We start from the raw sequence: 9,113 nt of genomic DNA on the forward strand, positions 1-9,113 counted from the left end.
TCGGCACTGAAACGCTGCCAGGACCTGTCCCTGCTGTGCAGGTCCGTGGGGCTGCAGGACACGGTGTCACACAGCACACACGGCCACTGGGTCCTGCCAGCTCCTGCAGCCTGGGCTTCCTGATTGCCGGGGATTTTAGGGGCCACCTGTCTCCAGGGCTGGGCAGGGAAACAGAGATTTCCTGTGCCTGGGAGCAACGCAGGGCCTTGCCAAGGCAAGCAAATCGCCTGGGCTTCAGGTGCCCGTGTGCAATTCCATGTCCAGGGTGTCTCCCCCAGCAGCAGGTTCCTGTCCCCAGTTCCCGATCTCCCTCAGCGGAGCGGGCGGGGCGGGGCCGCGGGGACCGGCGGGCTGGGATTGGGCGGCGGCGCTCGAGCGCTGATTGGGCAGCGCTGCCGGCCCGCGGTATAAAGGGCCGGCGGGGCGGGTGGGGCCGGTTGTGTGTGTGAGGGCTGAGGGCGCGGCCCCGCTGCTGCCCGGGCTGCGGAGGGGAGAGCGCCTTGGCCGCTGGGTTTGTGGGCCGGGGGAGCCGGGGGGCGTTTAGGGGCGCGTTGTGCTGGGCAGCGGGGGCCGGGTAAACCCCTTCCCTGCCGGGTGACCCTGGGGGAGCCGTGGCAGGACTGCGGGGCTGGTGCTCTCTGGGTGTCTCAAGTTTTGCTTTGGAATTCCAAACCCTTTCCCTGTGCAGGGTTATGAGGCAAAGACTGCTTTAGCTTGGTTTTTTTGGTCCTGCATTAATGCTTTTTGCTCGTTCTGTGTCAATTTGCAGCCTGGCTCGTGGTTTCCCCTGGTGCTGGGGAGTGGAGGCGAGTTGTGCTTCCTGCTGGGAGAGAGAAGGGCCTTGGGAAGCTGCTCCATGAGCCACAGCTGTGCCGAGCCCGGGAGTCTGTCCAGGTAAGAGCAGGGCTTATACTGCCCGTGAGGAGCTGGGTTCTGCTGCTGAAACATGCCCATGCCTTGAAATGCAAGGACAGGCAGAAGCTGGGAGGGTCCCTGAGCACGTTTGAAAAGCCCTTGACTGTGGGCGAAGTGTCCAGGAGAAATGATTCCTTTTTTTGCAGGGAGGCAGTTTGTGAGGACAGGGGGGTTGCTGTGCTCTCTAGCCAAACTACTGCCCTTGGGATGTGCAGGGTGAGGAAATGTTGGCCACGTGTGGGCTGGAGCAAAGGTGTGTGGGTGGCTGTGTGTGACAGCCGTGTGTGTGCTGGAAGGGGGTTCTGGTGCCATTGGAGCTGCCAGGGAGCCAAAAGGGGCCCAGTTGTCTGAACAAGGTTGGCCTCTGTTGACACCTGCACCAAAGGAGATGCAAATTTCCCCCCTCTTGGTTGCAGGCTTCCCAAAGCTCCCAGGAAAGGAAGTTTTAGATTCCAACTCCCCTTTCTGCTAAAGGTTTCCTTGCTCTCTCAGCAGGATGTGGAGTGCCACCATGTCCCCGAGGTCACCCTTTCTGCTGTTGGGAGAGCATGAGGTGGATGGAGAGGATCCCCAGGCATCTGCAGGCAAAAGGGACTGGCACAACTGCGATTTTCTCTAGCTCTCTTAAGATGGACTTTCAGGGTACCATGGGTAATGTGCCAGCTCTCCTGCTGGAGTTTTTGTCTTCTGCTATATTTGAACATCAAGAGTAAAACTACAGTCAGGTGTGTTCTGGAGTATGTTACACTCGTGCAAAGCTCCTTCCCTCTGTTTATTTTCTGTTCTGGAAAGCACAGTCTGGGGTTCCTGGGCACTTCCTCTTAAATGATTCCATGAAAATAATTTTGTACTGAAAGGAGCTGTCTGTTTGAGACCAGATGTCACTGATAAAAGCTTGATGTTTTTTCACTCAGTAAGCTTTAAAATATCTCATAGTGTGTAGCAATGCCTGGCTTCTAAAACTCACCAATTGAGTCTTAGAAGTTTCTTTGAAGAGCTGAGTTCAGGCAGCAGAATTGGCCCTGCAGGAGGGACTCTGTGCCTGCTCTCCCGTGGCTCCAAGGGATCTCTGGCCCTTCACGCCGGCACCGAGATTTTCTCGGGAAGGGCCTCAGATCCCTGGACCAGTCTGGGACACAGGCAAGATCCCCCTGCATTTATAAATGAGGCCTTGTTGTGGCTTCCTACCTGTACCCGTTGGTGGGTTCCAAAGAAGGACTCTTGAAATGCCTTTTGGGCTGTCCATTGAAGCCTTGGGACCAAATTGGGCCCCCCTGGAGGGACAGTGCTGTTGGTGCCCCCCGGGTTGGGGCACCCCGAGGACTCCAGCGCGCACCGAAAGGATTATTCGGGGAGATCCTCGGGGTGCCCGGCCCTGGGGAGTTCAAAGCAAGGTCCCTGCACTGGATTCAGGCATTGCTGAGAGTATCCCAGGTGTAGCTGTCCATGCTAGACATGGAGCTCTCTACTGGACTGTAATTGGGTTCTAAAAGTGGTGCTCCAAGTGCAAAGGAAGTGTGGGATTGGGATTAAGAAACGAGCAGTGATGGTCCAATTGGCTGTTTTCTCTTGAATGTAATGGTAAGAGCTGCAGGAGTGCAAGGTGTGTGTTCCAGTCCCCAGCATTTGGTTTGCACATGTCCTGGTCAGACCCAGGTCCAACTTCCTCAGTCCTTAACCCAATCGAGGGAGAATTAAGGACTGGCAGTGTTAAGGTGACTGGTGTGACAGGGGTTAAACTGGGAAAACATTGGGGAATTCCTCAGTTTCCCTATTTGCCAAACTCACCCAAACCAGGGCTAGGAAGAGATTGAGTGGAAAAGTTGAGGCAGAAATGAAATGGAAAACTGGGGATGTTGAAACTGTAATTGCTGGAACTAAATGTGTCAAAGCAGCAGCTCTTGTTGTGCAGGGAATAACTCCTGTCAGCAGCAAGGTCCCGACTGAAGTGGCAGCTGCAATTGTTCCTGTGGTGTGGGCCAGTGGAGTTGCAGGAGAGTGGAAGAGGGCAGAACCTGTAGGTATTACCCCTGATGTGGGATCTATATGGGTAAGGCAAAGCCAGTATCCTTTAAAATCAGAATTCCAGCTTGGATTGGTTGCAGTAACAGCTCAATTGGCTCATCCTGGTTTGCTTGTAGGACGTGAATGCAAGAACCTGCCAAGGAACCAATGGCCAAGATGATTGATGAGTGCAGGACCTGAGAGAACCACCTTGAATGACAACCTTAGGTTTAAAAGATGGCCGTTGCCTTTGAAGGAGAAAATCTGGAAAGCAGGAAGGAAGAAAAGAAGCCACCTGACTCCTCCCTGAGCCCCAGACAGCCCCTGAACTGCCTTCCTGGGAATGGTAGGACGGGGTGGACTCTGGATTGCTCCCTCTGGATGTGTGGTAAGACTGTTATGCCAACTTTTCCAACAGCCTGTAAGCATTTGCTGCCTTGGCTAGATGGTGCAAGGGCAGCCTTTAAGCAGCTGAAGCATTCCCTGAGGAGAGCTCTGGGTCTGCCAGATCTCTCAGAACTGTTGGAAGCATCTTTGGTGGGGAGGGCAAACAAAGGACAAGGTGTGCAGTGACCCCCCAACAAGGGACTTTGAGTTAATGGCATCCCTGCAAGTGAACTTTGTGGGCTGTTCCCCCTGTAGGGCAGGTGATAGTCCCAGCTAGAGTGATGGGAAAAATGGTTAAAAGAGAGCCCCAAAAGCTGGAAATCCTCCTGGAGGCTCTTGGCCAAGAGAGTTTCCTGAGTTGCCCCTGCAAGAAGGATAGTGACAGCTTTTGAGTGCTGGTAGATGCTTTTAATAGATAGCCTTGAGTGTGTCCTTGTTGCACCAGTAGGCCTTGTCCAAGTCCCCATATTCCAGGAGATATGCTTATTAAAGTTTAAAATGATCTCCATAATCCTTTGTTGGCTTGAGGCTCTCCCCTGAGGAACTCCAGGAACTCCTGGTGCCGCCTGGGCCGATGGATTGGACGCCCCAGCCCCTCCGTTCCTGCCCAGCCCCTGGGTCCGTGTCGAGTGGTGGCACTGCCAGCCCTGCAGGTGAAGTGGGAAGGGCCTTTCCAGGTCTTGTGGGTCACATCTATAGCAGCCAAGTTGCAGAAAAAGGACCTGGGGTCTATTATCCTGGGTTAGGAAAGCTCCTTTTGATTGGTGAGCAGAACCAAGTGGATCCTTCAGAGTTCCCATCCGTGTTTGTGTCTCAGCCTGTGTTATGATTCAGGGCTGTAGCTGTTGTTGTCACTGAGGAGTCAAACTCTGCTTTAAATAATGAGACACTGGCCTAATGGCCTAGTGTCAGGAAAAAAGTGGGAATGATACCTGAGTGTTGAGATGTAACAAGAGCTAATCCTTTTTGCAGTGGGATGTAGCCTGGAAACTGCACAGAGCTGAGCCAAGGGATTTAAAGAGACCAACCAAGGGAGGTGAAGAAAGAAGGAAGAAGGGAAGTGAGGCAGCAGCCAAGCAGCACCAAGTGCCTGTGTCAGCAGGTGAGTTCTCTTGAAATTCCTAAGGCAGGCACTGAGGACTTTGAGGGCTCCAGACAGAGCAGACCTGCGAAGGGCCTCGGTGAAGCCCCTTGGAAACCTTCTAAGGGTAGGTGTGTATGGTAGTGAGTGTTGGAAAATGCCCTGACCGTGGAACAGGAATGCAGGGAAGGAAAATGAAGCCTCCTGTAATGCTGACCCCTCCCATCAGCTGCAGTGGAGATAGCTGTGTGTGCCCTTTGGGAGCTGATTGCCAGGACACCGGTGGGCTGGGATCATGGCAGGGTGTTGTAAGCAAGGAATGCCTGGCTTCTAAAACTCACCAGCTGAATCTTAGAGGCTTTCTTGGAAGAGCTGAGTTCAGTCAGCAGAATTGGCCCTGCAGGAGGGACTCTGTGCCTGCTCTCCCGTGGCTCCAAGGGATCTCTGGTCCTTCACGCCGGCACCGAGATTTTCTCGGGAAGGGCCTCAGATCCCCGGACCAGTCTGGGACACAGGCAAGAGCCACTGCAGTATAAAAGGGGCCTTGTTGTGCTTCCTAAACGTACCCATTGGTGGTTTTCCAAAGAAGGGCTCTTGAAATGGCCTTTGGGCTGTCCAGTGAAAGCTTGTGACCCGAAATGGGCCCCCCTGGAGGGACAGTGCTGTTGGTGCCCTCCGGGTTGGGGCACCCCGAGGACTCCAGCGCGCACCGAAAGGATTATTCGGGGAGATCCTCGGGGTGCCCGGCCCTGGGGAGTTCAAAGCAAGGTCCCTGCAATGGATTCAGGCATTGCTGAGAGTTTCCCAGGGGTCCCTGTCCCTGCTAGGCAGGGAGCTCTCTAATGGGCTGGAATTGGGTTCTAAAAGTGGTGCTCCAAGTGCAAAGGAAGTGTGGGATTGGGATTAAGAAATGAGCAGTGATGGTCCAATTGGCTGTTTTCTCTTGAATGCAATGGTAAGAGCTGCAGGAGTGCAAGGTGTGTGTTCCAGTCCCCAGCATTTGTTTTGCACATGTCCTGGTCAGACCCAGGTCCAACTTCCTCAGTCTTTAACCCAATCGAGGGAGAATTAAGGGCTGGCAGTGTTAAGGTGACTGGTGTGACAGGGGTTAAATTGGGAAGAACAAACTGGGGAATTCCTCAGTTTCCCTATTTGCCAAACTCACCCAAACCAGGGCTAGGAAGAGATTGAGTGGAAAAGTTGAGGCAGAAATGAAATTAAAAACTGGGGATGTTGAAACTGTAATTGCTGGAACTAAATGTGTCAAAGCAGCAGCTCTTGTTGTGCAGGGAATAACTCCTGTCAGCAGCAAGGTCCCGACTGAAGTGGCAGCTGCAATTGTTCCTGTGGTGTGGGCCAGTGGAGTTCCAGGAGAGTGGAAGAGGGCAGAACCTGTAGGTATTACCCCTAATGTGGGATTTGTACTGTAAGGCAGAGCCAGTATCCTTTAAAATCAGAATTCCAGCTTGGACTGGTTGCAGTAACAGCTAAATTGGCTCATCCTGCTTTGCTTGTAGGACGTGAATGCAAGAACCTGCCAAGAAAAGCAATGGCCAAGATGATTGAGTGCAGGACCTGAGAGAACCACCTTGAATGACAATCTCCAGGAGTTTCCAGTATTGGATTTAAAAGATGGCCTTTGCTGCGTCTCCTTGAGCAAGGAAAGCCAAGAAACCTTTGCTTTTGAAGGAGAAAATCTGGAAAGGGGAAAGGAAGAGGAGAAGCCACCTGACTTCTCCCTGAGCCCCAGACAGCCCCTGAACTGCCTTCCTGGCAATGGTAGGACGGGGTGGACTCTGGATTGCTCCCTCTGGATGTGTGGTAAGACTGTTATGCCAGCTTTTCCAACAGCCTGTAAGCATTTGCTGCCTTGGCTAGATGGTGCAAGGGCAGCCTTTAAGCAGCTAAAGCATTCCCTGAGGAGAGCTCTGGGTCTGCCAGATCTCTCAGAACTGTTGGAAGCATCTTTGCTGGGGAGGGCAAACAAAGGACAAGGTGTGCAGTGACCACCCTGACAAGGGCCTTTGAGTTAATGGCATCCCTGCCAGTGAACTTTGTGGGCTGTTCCCCCTGTAGGGCAGGTGATAGTCCCAGCTACAGTGATGGGAAAAATGGTTAAAAGAGAGCCCCAAAAGCTGGAAATCCTCCTGGAGACTCTTGACCAACAGAGTTTCCTGAGTTGCCCCTGCAAGAAGGATAGTGACAGCTTTTGAGTGCTGGTAGATGCTTTTAATAGATAGCCTTGAGGGTGTCCTTGTTGCACCAGTAGGCCTTGTCCAAGTCCCCATATTCCAGGAGATATACCTATTGAAGTTTAAAATGATCTCCATAATCCTTTGTTGGCTTGAGGCTCTCCCCTGAGGAACTCCAGGAACTCCTGGTGCCACCTGGGCCGATGGATTGGACGCCCCAGCCCCTCCGTTCCTGCCCAGCCCCTGGGTCCGTGTCGAGTGGTGGCACTGCCAGCCCCTGCAGGTGAAGTGGGAAGGGCCTTTCCAGGTCTTGTGGGTCACATCTATAGCAGCTCAAGTTGCAGAAAAAGGACCTGGGGTCTATTATTCCTGAGTTCAGAAAGCTCCTTTTGGTTGGTGAGCAGAACAAAGTGGATCCTTCAGAGTTCCCATCCATGTTTGTGTCTCAGCCTGTGTTATGATTCAGGGCTGTAGCTGTTGTTGTCACTGAGGAGTCAAACTCTGCTTTAAATAATGAGACACTGGCCTAATGGCCTAGTGTCAGGAAAAAAGTGGGAATGATATCTGAGTGTTGAGATGTAACAAGAGGTAATCCTTTTTGCAGTGGGATGTAGCCTGGAAACTGCACAGAGCTGAGCCAAGGGATTTAAAGGGACTAACCAAGGGAGGTGAAGAAAGAAGGAAGAAGGGAAGTGAGGCAGCAGCCAAGCAGCACCAAGTGCCTGTGTAAACAGGTGAGTTGTCTTGAGGTTCCTAAGGCAGGCACTGAGGACTTTGAGGGCTCCAGACAGAGCAGACCTGGGAAGGCCCTCGGTGAAGCCCCTTGGAAACCTTGTAAGGGTAGTTGGGTATGGTAGTGAGTGTTGGAAAATGCCCTGAACGTGGAACAGGAATGTAGAGAACAAAAATGAATCCTCCTGTAATGCTGCCATATCAGCTGCAGTGGAGATAGCTGTGTGTGCCCTTTGGGAGCTTATTGCCAGGGCACCTGGTGGGCTGGAATGATTCAAGAGCATAGGAATAAAAGGTTGCCTGGCTTCTAAAACTCATCAGTTGAGTCTCAGAGGTTCTTGTAAGCAATTTTAGGTAACACCTGAACACTTGTGTGTACTTCTTAGTTCAGTTGGAAGGAGATTGTCCAGGGAAGAGCAATCGTGCTCAGTGCAAGAAGCTGCCCTTGATGAACTTCCTGTCTGAGCTGATGGCCTTGGCAGGAGAAGTGCTCTGCAAGGAGGCTCTTTGCTCCTAGGCAGGAAGAAAGGCCAGTGCCCTTCCTCCCCAAGGCCCAGCCCAGCAGGGCTGGCAGGAGCTGCTGGTGTGGCTGCTCTTTGGGTTCTCAGCTGTGGCTTTGGGGTGGTGACCTCGTGTTCCTCCCTGTGCTCCAGGGCAGCCAAAAGCCCCAGCCCAGCCCCTGGGCCCTTCTGGGAGCCTGAGCTATTGTAGTACTGGGGATGGGGGTTTGGGTTTTTGTTTCCCTAAAAGTAGAACCACTGGTGGGGGGGATCTCTTATCTCACAGCTGTTGTTGTTTTGATATCTTAATTAATTACAACTTGAGAAGAAAACCTTGTGTAACTTAGCAACTGACTTGCACTGGTTCCACTGAAAGTGCCAAGGAGTTGTAGTGTCCACTGGATTGTTTGTATTGAAGCAGTTTGGTGTTTACAGAGGGATAATAAACTTCTGTCAGCAGCAAGGTCCTGACTGAAGTGGCAGCTGCTGTTGTTCCTGTGGTGTGGGCCAGTGGAATTCCAAGAAAATGGACAAGGACAGAACCTGTAAGAATTACCCCTAAGCCAGAGTCTCTCCTGGTAAGGCCAACCAAGTATCCTTTAAAATTAGGAAGCCAAGCTGGATTGGTTCTAGTAAGAGCTAAATTTGCTGCTGATGGTTTGATAGCAGAATGTGAATGCAAGGACCTGTAAAGAAAGGAAATGGGCAAGATGATTGATTGCTGGGAGCAGGGGCTGGCAGACAGTGGCACTGGCTGTTTGGTTGTGGTTGGGAATGAGCAGCTTGACCTGCCCAGGGTTGTCTGTGCTGGGGGTGGGTTTGGGTCCTGTGTGGCCACAGGTCTGTGCAGCAGCTGGAGCCTGGGCAGGTTTGGGGGCTGTGGTGTGCCAGGCTGTGGAGTGTGTTGTCCCTGTTTGCTTTGAGTGTCCCAGTGTCCCTGCTTGACTGTTTGTTGCCCTGCAGGCAGAAGAGCCCAGGCCTGAGATGGCTGAGTGTTGGTGTGACCCAGAGTGGGTGTCCCTGCCCTGGGGACAGTCCCCAGAGCTGCCTTTGGCATCCCCTGCTGAAGGGTGGGAGCTGCCCAGAGCCAGCAGCATCCAGCTGGAGGATCCAGGAGGATGCAGCTGTGTTTTCCTGGGAGGTAAGAGGTGGGGGTGCAGGAGCTGGCAGGAGTGTTTTGCAGGCAGAGGGAGGGCAGGAGCAGGAGACTTGCAGGTGCAGCAGCTGTGTCAGTGCTGGAGGGAGTCGGGGCTGGGAAAGGGCCCTGAGTGTCAGGGCAGGGGAGAGCCCCGGGTGGCCCTG

The 9,113-nt window shown here is 53.0% G+C and overlaps 2 long non-coding RNA genes across 3 annotated transcripts; both read left to right on the forward strand.

Moving 5' to 3' along the window:
* Positions 1–448: 448 nt before the first annotated feature.
* Positions 449–1,635, forward strand: LOC120323553. Of its 2 annotated transcripts, XR_005564101.1 has the most exons (3): positions 449–511; positions 770–894; positions 1,408–1,635. It is a non-coding gene; the product is annotated as an uncharacterized LOC120323553 (long non-coding RNA). The 2 variants fall into 2 exon arrangements; XR_005564102.1 differs by lacking the exon at positions 449–511 and having other exon boundaries at positions 659–894; positions 1,411–1,635.
* A 2,748-nt stretch (positions 1,636–4,383) lies between these two features.
* Positions 4,384–8,897, forward strand: LOC120323551. Its single transcript, XR_005564100.1, has 3 exons — positions 4,384–4,408; positions 8,272–8,356; positions 8,775–8,897. It is a non-coding gene; the product is annotated as an uncharacterized LOC120323551 (long non-coding RNA).
* The last annotated feature ends 216 nt before the right edge of the window (positions 8,898–9,113 follow it).

This window comes from Pipra filicauda, unplaced genomic scaffold, assembly GCF_003945595.2.
Source record: "Pipra filicauda isolate LSUMZ 115617 unplaced genomic scaffold, ASM394559v2 scaffold1121_size70662_pilon, whole genome shotgun sequence".
Taxonomy (NCBI): domain Eukaryota; kingdom Metazoa; phylum Chordata; class Aves; order Passeriformes; family Pipridae; genus Pipra; species Pipra filicauda.